The sequence below is a fragment of the Ambystoma mexicanum genome, chromosome 14 (genome assembly GCF_040938575.1).
Source record: "Ambystoma mexicanum isolate Mex_15411 chromosome 14, UKY_AmexF1_1, whole genome shotgun sequence".
NCBI classification, from domain to species: domain Eukaryota; kingdom Metazoa; phylum Chordata; class Amphibia; order Caudata; family Ambystomatidae; genus Ambystoma; species Ambystoma mexicanum.
The window spans coordinates 298,552,122-298,564,280 of record NC_090940.1 but is presented as its reverse complement, the minus strand read 5'-3'; positions in this window follow the sequence as shown (position 1 = coordinate 298,564,280).

The window sequence follows — 12,159 nt, the reverse complement described above, 5'->3', positions numbered from 1 at the left end:
TGGTGGGAGACATGAGTGGGGGCCTGGTGGAGGGTGACCCTGCACTGCCGGGGGGTGGGGGTGGTGGGAGACATGAGTGGGGGCCTGGTGGAGGGTGACCCTGCACTGCCGGGGGGTGGGGGTGGTGGGAGACATGAGTGGGGGCCTGGTGGAGGCTGCCCCTGCACTGCTGGGGGGTGGGGGTGGTGGGAGACATGAGTGGGGGCCTGCTGGAGGCTGCCCCTGCACTGCTGGGGGGTGGGGGTGGTGGGAGACATGAGTGGGGGCCTGGTGGAGGGTGACCCTGGATGCTGGGGGGTGGGGGTGCAGGGGGACATGAGTGGGGTCCTGGTGGAGGGTGACCCTGCACTGCCGGGGGGTGGGGGTGGTGGGAGACATGAGTGGGGGCCTGGTGGAGGCTGCCCCTGCACTGCTGGGGGGTGGGGGTGGTGGGAGACATGAGTGGGGGCCTGGTGGAGGGTGACCCTGGATGCTGGGGGGTGGGGGTGCAGGGGGACATGAGTGGGGGCCTGGTGGAGGGTGACCCTGCACTGCCGGGGGGTGGGGGTGGTGGGAGACATGAGTGGGGGCCTGGTGGAGGGTGACCCTGGATGCTGGGGGGGTGGGGGTGCAGGGGGACATGAGTGGGGTCCTGGTGGAGGCTGCCCCTGCACTGCCGGGGGGTGGGGGTGGTGGGAGACATGAGTGGGGGCCTGGTGGAGGCTGCCCCTGCACTGCTGGGGGTGGGGGTGGTGGGAGACATGAGTGGGGGCCTGGTGGAGGGTGACCCTGGATGCTGGGGGGTGGGGGTGCAGGGGGACATGAGTGGGGGCCTGGTGGAGGGTGACCCTGCACTGCCGGGGGGTGGGGGTGGTGGGAGACATGAGTGGGGGCCTGGTGGAGGGTGACCCTGGATGCTGGGGGGTGGGGGTGCAGGGGGACATGAGTGGGGGCCTGCTGGAGGCCGCCCCTGCACTGCTGGGGGGTGGGGGTGGTGGGAGACATGAGTGGGGGCCTGGTGGAGGGTGACCCTGGATGCTGGGGGGTGGGGGTGGTGGGAGACATGAGTGGGGGCCTGCTGGAGGCTGCCCCTGCACTGCTGGGGGTGGGGGTGGTGGGAGACATGAGTGGGGGCCTGGTGGAGGGTGACCCTGCACTGCCGGGGGGTGGGGGTTGTGGGAGACATGAGTGGGGGCCTGGTGGAGGGTGACCCTACACTGCCGGGGGGTGGGGGTGGTGGGAGACATGAGTGGGGGCCTGGTGGAGGGTGACCCTGCACTGCTGGGGGGCAGGGGGGTGGGAGACATGAGTGGGGGCCTGGTGGAGGCTGCCCCTGGTGGCTGGGTGGTGGGGGTGGTGGGAGACATGAGTGGGGGCCTGGTGGGGGCTGGCCATGGTGGCAGGGGGGTGGGGGTGGTGGGAGACATGGGTGGGGGCCTGGTGGAGGGTGACCCTGGATGCTGGGGGGTGGGGGTGCAGGGGGACATGAGTGGGGTCCTGGTGGAGGGTGACCCTGCACTGCCGGGGGGTGGGGGTGGTGGGAGACATGAGTGGGGGCCTGGTGGAGGCTGTCCCTGCACTGCTGGGGGGTGGGGGTGGTGGGAGACATGAGTGGGGGCCTGGTGGAGGGTGACCCTGGATGCTGGGGGGTGGGGGTGCAGGGGGACATGAGTGGGGGCCTGGTGGAGGGTGACCCTGCACTGCCGGGGGGTGGGGGTGGTGGGAGACATGAGTGGGGGCCTGGTGGAGGGTGACCCTGGATGCTGGGGGGTGGGGGTGCAGGGGGACATGAGTGGGGTCCTGGTGGAGGCTGCCCCTGCACTGCCGGGGGGTGGGGGTGGTGGGAGACATGTGTGGGGGCCTGGTGGAGGCTGCCCCTGCACTGCTGGGGGGTGGGGGTGGTGGGAGACATGAGTGGGGGCCTGGTGGAGGGTGACCCTGGATGCTGGGGGGTGGGGGTGCAGGGGGACATGAGTGGGGGCCTGGTGGAGGGTGACCCTGCACTGCCGGGGGGTGGGGGTGGTGGGAGACATGAGTGGGGGCCTGGTGGAGGGTGACCCTGGATGCTGGGGGGTGGGGGTGCAGGGGGACATGAGTGGGGGCCTGCTGGAGGCTGCCCCTGCACTGCTGGGGGGTGGGGGTGGTGGGAGACATGAGTGGGGGTCTGGTGGAGGGTGACCCTGGATGCTGGGGGGTGGGGGTGGTGGGAGACATGAGTGGGGGCCTGCTGGAGGCTGCCCCTGCACTGCTGGGGGTGGGGGTGGTGGGAGACATGAGTGGGGGCCTGGTGGAGGGTGACCCTGCACTGCCGGGGGGTGGGGGTTGTGGGAGACATGAGTGGGGGCCTGGTGGAGGGTGACCCTGCACTGCCGGGGGGTGGGGGTGGTGGGAGACATGAGTGGGGGCCTGGTGGAGGGTGACCCTGCACTGCTGGGGGGTGCGGGGGGGTGGGAGACATGAGTGGGGGCCTGGTGGAGGCTGCCCCTGGTGGCTGGGGGGTGGGGGTGGTGGGAGACATGAGTGGGGGCCTGGTGGGGGCTGGCCATGGTGGCAGGGGGGTGGGGGTGGTGGGAGACATGAGTGGGGGCCTGGTGGAGGCTGCCCCTGCACTGCTGGGGGGTGGGGGTGGTGGGAGACATGAGTGGGGGCCTGGTGGAGGGTGACCATGGATGCTGGGGGGTGGGGGTGGTGGGAGACATGAGTGGGGGCCTGGTGGAGGGTGACCCTGGTGGCTGGGGGGTGGGGGTGGTGGGAGACATGAGTGGGGGCCTGGTGGAGGCTGCCCCTGCACTGCTGGGGGGTGGGGGTGGTGGGAGACATGAGTGGGGGCCTGGTGGAGGGTGACCCTGGATGCTGGGGGGTGGGGGTGGTGGGAGACATGAGTGGGGGCCTGGTGGAGGGTGACCCTGGTGGCTGGGGGGTGGGGGTGGTGGGACACATGAGTGGGGGCCTGGTGGAGGCTGCCCCTGCACTGCTGGGGGGTGGGGGTGGTGGGAGACATGTGTTGTTGATCAGTAGTGCAAGGTGACATGTGGAACGGCTGGGGGCATGCCCATGGTGGATGTGCTGCCTGCGGGACATGAGCAGGGGTGCAGGGTAGTCCCCCGTGGTGTGGGCTGCCTGCAGGGGCCGTGGAGGTTGTGGAGCGTACACCTGGGAGGACCCACAAGGCCAATTCACGTGTAGTACTCCCCAGAACCCCTGAAATACACGTACCCTGATGGAATAGCGTGTGCAACTTCCCGCGCACCCATGTAATACACGTACCCTGCTCGCACTGGCCCATTCGCGTGTGGAACTTCCCGCGCACCCCTGAAATACACGTACCCTGATGGAATCGCGTGTGGAACTTCCCGCGCACCCATGTAATACACGTACCCTGCTCGCACTGGGACTATCGCGTGTGTAACTTCCCGCGCACCCCTGAAATACACGTACCCTGCTCGCACTGGGACTATCGCGTGTGGAACTTCCCGCGCACCCCTGAAATACACGTACCCTGCTCGCACTGGGACTATCGCGTGTGGAACTTCCCGCGCACCCATGTAATACATGTACCCTGCTCGCACTGGCCCATTCGCGTGTGGAACTTCCCGCGCACCCCTGAAATACACGTACCCTGATGGAATCGCGTGTGGAACTTCCCGCGCACCCATGTAATACACGTACCCTGCTCGCACTGGCCCATTCGCGTGTGGAACTTCCCGCGCACCCCTGAAATGCACGTACCCTGCAGTATTCGCGTGTGGAACTTCCCGCGCACCCCTGAAATACACGTACCCTGATGGAATCGCGTGTGGAACTTCCCGCGCACCCCTGAAATACACGTACCCTGCTCGCACTGGGACTATCGCGTGTGTAACTTCCCGCGCACCCCTGAAATACACGTACCCTGCTCGCACTGGGACTATCGCGTGTGGAACTTCCCGCGCACCCATGTAATACACGTACCCTGCTCGCACTGGCCCATTCGCGTGTGGAACTTCCCGCGCACCCCTGAAATACACGTACCCTGATGGAATCGCGTGTGGAACTTCCCGCGCACCCATGTAATACACGTACCCTGCTCGCAGTGGCCCATTCGCGTGTGGGACTTCCCGCGCACCCCTGAAATCCACGTACCCGGCCAAATCACGTGTGAGACTTCCCGCGCACCCCGGTATACACGCACACGTATTTTTTGTCAGCGGGTCCGTGTTTGTGGGTACCCCTTTGCACGTCATTTGTCCTGGAGGGCCACAGTATAGGACATTCATCATGGCAGTTTATAGGTGCTATTTGTTGGCGCACCTTTTGGCGCACATTTCTGACAGCCGCAGAGACGCTACCGCCTGCTTTCTATTCCATGAATACGTGTTGTAGGCTAGCGTGTGGGCGTTCCGCGCACTTGTGCCCTGTACTTCCCCAGTGACGCCCACGTTTTGGCAAGTTGTTCCCCAGTCCGAGTGTTACGCCCGTGTTCCGCCTACTTTTGTTGCGTGCGCCGCGCTATGTGGATTTTCGCTCTGGCCTGTGCGATTTTCGCTGTGACCTGGCGCACGCTGTTAGATGGCCTGTGCGCCAACGTGCGCGGCGCACTTTTTTATCGCACATCCGCTGGTTTTCTCGCGCACGGACTTCCATGAATCGACGTGCGCTGCTTTTCGTGCGATTTTCGCACTTGCACTGCGATTTTCGCTATTCCACTGCGATTCGCACGTTTTTGCCCACTTGCGCCGCGCTAATTATTCCATGAATCGGCCTGTCAGTGTCTTTTCACTTTATCAGGTGACCACTCCAAAGACACTGAGTTCATTAATGCCACATACAACCAAATCGAGCTCTGGATGCTGTATAATGGCCTAGCCTTGAATAACTTAAAAACTGAGATTACTATCCTGGGCACCAGCCCCAAGTGGCGCCAGCTTGATCAGTCCTATTCGTTCTTTCAAATTGCAGACTGTCTGCTCCCCACTTTGAAAAAACAATAAAAACCTTGGTAGTCACGATTGAGGTCCCATATCAGCAGCCTTATGTCAAACTCAACATTATATTACATTATACTTTTGGCACAACTCAGACAATTCCTTGAGGTTGTGATCATAGAGAGCCGCCCGGACTTCTGTGGCAGCAGTCTACTTAGGGTAGGCAAAGGAGAGCTCAATCGTCTGCAAGCTGTCCAGAACAATGCAGTTAGGGTCGTTATGGGGATGCGCAAAACAGATCATGTCTCAAAAGCAAACCGAGCATTACATTGACTACTTATTACAAAGAGAATGAAGTTTCGTACCCTTTGCATTTCAGGGGCTTGCATGTATGGAATAAGCCCTTTTTATATGGCAGCACAGTTGAAGTGGCTATCTAACAGCCGTAATCTAAGATCCAATAACACAGGGTTGCTTTTCACCCCAAAGGCCAAACTGGTACAGGTGCAAAATGGATGCTTCCCAGCCACAATTCCTCACTTGTGGAATACTCTCCTGCCTGATTTGAGGCTGTGTGCCAGTCTTCCCAGGTTCAAATGTGTCCTGAAAACCTTGCCTTTTGAGTAAATGGATCCTTGACCTCCACTTGTTTCTCTCAGGTTTCTCCTTAAGCTTCGCTGAGCTTTATGTTTTTTATTGTATGTCATGTCAGCGCTCTTATGCCCCCGGGCCACTGTCGTTGTGCTTTAGAAATAAATTCAATAAATAAATAAATTAGAAATGAGAAAAGGTAAAAAGGCAGTGATCATTGCTGTGGTACTTAAATATATAGAGTTTTAAGAAGCTGTTTAAGTGTGATTGTTAGGTGATTAGTAATTAAGGGGATACAGAACAAGCTGTGTGAAACAATAACCTTGACATGCATTTCATTTCACGTCGTGTCTGCAAGAGATTTTTTGTAAATTCTCATTCATTGCTATGCTGTAGCTTGTAGGCTTCCATTCAGGATGGGGAAAATAAAGCTACAGTCATAAGGGATTCTTTTCCAGGTCAAGCAGAGTGGAAGAAGTGGCACTAAATGCCTTTAGCTCCACTTTGTATAAGCTACAGGATTTTGTATGATTTGCCAAGCGAAGTTGGAGAGCAGATCAGACTTAACAAGGCCCCCCTGCCAAATCCTATTGGCATTCCAGCAGCATGTATTTTTAAATTGGCTGAAATCCAATGGATTCCTATGAGATCTGCCAACTTTTACACATTGTAAAAGCGGACAGAGTCAAAAGGAATCCTTTGCGGATGACTCCCACAATCATTAATTGTGGAGGTGATTTAAACTTTTCCAGACACGTAGTGGTAAAGTAAAGAACTGTCATGATCTCTGCTTCCAAAAGGTCAGGGTTTTCCCAACTCCCTTGGAAGCAGATCCATAACCCAGGTTCCGAGTGCCAACCAGTCCCAATTGGGACCTTTTGGACCCAGTCCTGGCGCCAGTGGCACCAGGCTCATAAATATGCACAGTCCCAGCGCTGGAAGCGCCGGGCTCATAATGCTTGGGTGGACTTACCTTCAGCAGACCATGCTGCTTACTTGCCTGCCAGTTGAGCCTCTGATCCTCTTCTGTTTGGAACTACTTTTCCTGTTGGGTGGGGCTGGAGCCACTCCCTAGATTCAGAACACTGGAACTCTTCTGGAAGGCAGGAACTCTTTTCTTACTTAGGCGTGGCTGTGGAAGGAGACACCTAAGCACTACAGGAGGCTATTTAAACCACACCCGGTGGATGAATCTTGCTTTGCGTTATTCTGCAACCTCTGCAGCAGAACGCTCATCGTGTCTTCTGCATCCGGTCCTGGGCCTAAGGAAAAAGGCTTACCATCCTGAATCCAGTCTTCAGCAACACCTATAAAGACAAGAAAGAACAGGTTAGCATTCCGGCATCTGAAAGGCAAAGGCTTACCATCCTGAATCCAGTCTTCAGCAACACCTATAAAGACAAGAAAGAACAGGTTAGCATTCCGGCATCTGAAAGACAAAAGTTTACCAACTCTTCGGCGCTGCATCCCGCATCTGAAAGACAAAACAAGGTGCGTTTAAAGACATTGGGGAACTTTAATACTCATGTGCCATTACTCCTTTCCACATCTAATCCAGTGGGTATTCCGGCACCCTGCAGCCGCTCCGAACTCGTACCTGCAAAATAAAAAGACAGTTAGAGCGCATAGTGAAGCAGGCAACAAGCGCTTACTTACGTGCTTCCAGGCGCTTCTATTCATCACACGGGCTCCATCTTCAACTCACTTCAGCCCGTCATCCGCCATCGCCGGAACCCTGCAAAACAAGAGACATCATTACTAAAGACTTTAAAGACATTTGAATGACTCGAAACTTACCGTTCGTGCAGTAAACGACGGACAGCAGTCCTCTGAAGTCAAGAGGCCTGCGCTACCTATCCAGTGAAGAAACTGGTTACAGCACCCTGCCCCGAGGCAGATGGAGAGCTCGGCATTCACTTACCTAAGGTGAGAGCGTTAACCTTTGGGGGTCTACAGGAGAGGATAAGAGGAAAGAGATAGGGACACCCCAATAACCCCAGTTCATTAACCCCATATTTTCTATCTGCAGACATCTTACTCTACACGTCAGGCATACAGTGCACAGAGGTCCAGCCCAAAGAGCCAACCGGGTGCTACACATCACCTTTGAAGATACGGTAGTCGCCCAGTCAAGACCGGCGCCTCTGCGAGAATCAGGTGAGCGTTACAGAAAGCAAAGCCTACCGCAAAACTCTCGCCCAGGCGCTATGGAAACCTCGGATACTGACCCCCTAGCCCGGTTACTTGGGGAACTAAGGGCAGAAGTGCATGCAGCTCGTCAGGAAACGAATGCTCTAAGAAGGGAACTAATTATTTCCAAGGAGAGAACAGACAATCTTGCTAGACAAGTGCTACAGTCACAAGCCGGACAGACCCCGTTACCCGCATCAGGGGCAAATCTTCCTTCAACATCCTCTATGAATCCAGTGCAGATCAACCTACCTGGGAATGTACCTCTGGCTCCGCCCGAACGATTTTCTGGTGACCCAAAGAGGTTTGCAGTATTTATCAATCAGTGCCGGTTGCACTTCTTATGCCGGCCAGCAGCCTTTCCAACTGATCAAGCAAAAGTAGCTTTTGTACTTTCGTACCTTAGTGGCAATGCGGCAGACTGGTCGATCCCTCTAGTTAATCAAGATGATCCGGTTCTCCATGATTTTCAAGCCTTTCAGCTTAGTATGGAAAAACTGTTCGCAAGACATTCACAGGGGCAGGCCTTGGACAATGAGCTTCTTTCGTTGCGACAGGGTAATCAAGACCTTTTGGCTTATATTGCATCTTTCAATAGACTAATAGTGGAAACTCAATGGCCTGAGGACAAAAGGATTACGCTGTTTTATAGAGGTCTACGTGGAGAGCTCAAAGACGTTTTAGCCCAAGTAGTGAATCCCCCACAAGACTGTTCAGATTATATAGACTTGGTCGTTCAAATAGATCACAGGCTGCAGAACAGGAAGGCCGATCGTTCCAAGTTTGATGCTCGAGTATTTTCCAAACCGCCAACTCCTTCCAAAGGAGTAGACTCCGGGGAACCCATGCAAATAGGGGGTCTGAAAGGTCCTCTAACACAAAGGGAGCGGGAAAGGAGGAAACAGTTGCAATTATGCCTATATTGCGGAAACTCAGGGCACTTTCTTCGAGACTGTCCGGTGAAACCTGCCAAGAAGGCAGTAGGAGCTGCAGTTACCAAAGTTACAAACTCTGAGCAGGGAAACGACCTCGCCCGACAAGAATAGAGGTCCTCTTGCCGAGCGTGAAAACCAGTTCCGTGACCTCGCATTTCGTGATACCTATGGTCCTCATTAGCCCTGATAATCCGGATCGATTACATGCAATTGAAGCTTACGTCGACAGCGGTGCCATCGGCAATTATGTGGATCATGAAATGGTTTTGAGGATGAATCTAACTCTTTGTCCCAAGGCTGTAAAGGACGTCATTACTACGGTGGATGGTACGGAGATAGCCTCCGGGCCAGTAACGCATACCACTCAAGAGGTGACGCTAGTAAGTCAAGATGGACACCATGAGAAGATCGTGTTCGATGTGATCAAGGCCCCTCAGTTTCAGATTATTCTAGGAATACCTTGGTTAGAGAAACACAATCCTCTGATCGATTGGCGAGCAAGAACGGTCCAGTTTCCAGAATGTGTCTCTACTTGTCACCCTCCACCTGGTGTTGCACTGGCCGCAATTTCTTCAGAGACTCCCCAGTTACCTCCTGAATACCTAGAATACCAAGATGTTTTCCGGAAGGATCAGGCTAACTCTCTACCTCCTCATAGGTCTTATGACTGCCAGATAGACCTGATACCTGGATCTACTCCTCCTTGTAGTAGAATTTATGCCCTCACCGAGCCTGAGAACCTTCACCTTCGACAATACCTGGATCAATACCTGGCAAATGGGTTTATTCGTCCTTCCAAGTCCCCTGCTTCTTCAGCTTTGTTCTTCGTTCCAAAAAAGGAAGGAGACCTTAGAACTTGTATCGATTATCGCTCCCTGAACCAGATCACCGTTAAGAATAGATATCCGTTACCTTTGATCCCTGAACTCCTGGACCAAGTCAGAAAAGCATGCATATATACTAAGCTGGATCTTAGAGGAGCTTACCACTTGGTACGAGTAAAAGAGGGCGATGAATGGAAGACGGCCTTCCGCACCAAGTATGGGCTATTTGAATATCAGGTCATGCCCTTCGGACTTTGCAATGCCCCGGCCGCCTTTCAATATTTTATGAACGATGTCCTCAGAGAGCTCATAGATGTATGTGTTGTTGTTTACATTGACGACATCCTCGTTTATTCTTCATCGGAATCTGAACATCGGAAACACGTGAAAATGGTCCTCGAAAGATTGCGTCAACACAAACTTTTCGCTAAGTTGGAAAAATGTGTTTTCAACGTGACTGAAGTTGAATTCTTGGGATTCATATTATCACCTGGCGGAGTGCGTATGGATTCAAAGAAGGTCGATGCAGTTCTCAAATGGCCATCACCATCCTCCGTAAAAGGTGTGCAAAGCATGTTAGGCTTCGCTAACTTTTACCGCAGGTTTATCCCCGAATTCTCTCGAATAGTCCAGCCCATCACTGCCTTGTTAAAGAAAAACAAACGTTTTGAATGGTCTACCGAGGCGGAACAAGCTTTCCAGGATTTGAAGACTAAATTTATCTCTGCACCAATCTTAAAACACCCTCGCCCCGAACTCCCCTACATCGTGGAAACTGATGCTTCAAGCCTTGCCATGGGGGCAGTTCTATCACAAAAGGACCCGGTAACCAATCAGTTGCATCCCGTGGCATTTTGGTCCCGCAAATTCTCGCCTCCTGAAATCAATTACACGATTACTGACAAGGAACTTCTGGCTATCAAGTCTGCCTTTAAGGCTTGGCGGCATTATCTGCTGGGGGCCCGACACACCGTTACTGTGATTACGGATCACCGAAACCTGCAATATTTGAAGACCGCAAAAGCCCAATCCTCTAGACAACTCCGTTGGGCATTATTCTTTGCCGAGTTTGACTTCATAATTACCTATCGACCTGGTACAAAGAACGGTAAAGCCGATGCCCTTTCTCGGATGGGAGTGGAAGAACACTTGGTCAACCCTAAACCTGTACCAATCATTCCCGAACAAAGAATTCTGGGTGTAATCGCCACAGAATCCATAGAGGAAGTTAAGGATAAAGCCAGGCAACTTGTAACTCCAGCAGACATACAGAATTGGCATCTGCAGGGAAAGGACTTTGCAGTAAAGGACAACTTATTGTATTTCCAAGAACGATTATACCTACCCAGCACAGATTTACAGAAAAAAGTAATCTCTTGTTATCACGACTCTTTAATGGAAGGTCATCCCGGTATAGCCAAGACCTCAGAAAAGATCAAGCGCTACTTCTGGTGGCCATCTTGGAAAAAAGATATCAGAGACTTTATAATGTCCTGTGGAGTATGCGCCCAAAACAAGAGTCAAAAGGAAAGACCAGCAGGCCTCTTACGCCCTATTGACATCCCACCTCGCCCTTGGCATACGCTTTCTATGGACTTCATCACCGATCTACCTCCATGCTCGGGATACAATACGATTCTAGTAATCGTGGACTTATTCTCCAAGATGGCGCATTTCATTCCGCTCAAAGGCTTGCCAACAGCAGCAACTCTGGCCCGAGAATTTCTCGAAAACATCGTCCGACTGCACGGTTTTCCTTCGGTTCTAATTTCGGATCGAGGTAGTCAATTTATTTCTCATTTTTGGCGAAGTTGCTGTCGGTCGGCTCAAATTGATGTGAGACTATCGACCAGTCACCACCCTCAGACCGACGGACAAACCGAGAGGACCAATCAAACTCTGGAACAGTATTTACGCTGCATGCTGCAACAAACTGAAAAAACTTGGAAAGATATCCTTTGGATAGCCGAGTATGCCTACAATAACTCTGTCCATTCGGGAACTGGGAAAACCCCGTTTTTTCTTTTGTACGGCAGTCACCCTCGAACCTCGGAGTTGGATCCCCTCCAAGATCTTGAAACACCAGCAGTAGACTACCTGCATTCTACAATCCCCCAAGCCTTTAAGGAAGCTGTTTCTCACCTTCAAAGGGCTAAAGAACAATACAAGAAAGGAGCAGATCAACATCGGAAGGAAGCCCCTCACTATCAAGTAGGGGATCAAGTCTGGTTATCCACCAAATATCTATCTCTAAAGGGGCCACGCACATTCAACCCAAGATACCTTGGTCCCTATTCCATCACTACCATAGTAAACCCAGTAGCGGTCAAGTTGGACTTGCCCCCGCACATGAAGATACATCCGGTCTTCCACGTCTCTCTATTAAAACCCGTGCAACCTCAAACCCGACTAACCAAATCTCCAAAACCTATCCTAGTGGATGGAGAACTCGAGTTTGAAGTCAAAAGCATTCTGGACTCCAAGATCTCCAAATCTAAACTATTCTACCTAATTGACTGGAAAGGCTACGGCCCCCAAGAGAGATCCTGGGAACCTGCTGAATATGTCCACGCTCCTCGCCTAATCAAAAGATTTCACCGAACATTTCCTGACAAGCCAAAACCCCCGGAGAAGCCCGGTTTGGGAGGGGCCTTGAGGGGGGGTACTGTCATGATCTCTGCTTCCAAAAGGTCAGGGTTTTCCCAACTCCCTTGGAAGCAGATCCATAACCCAGGT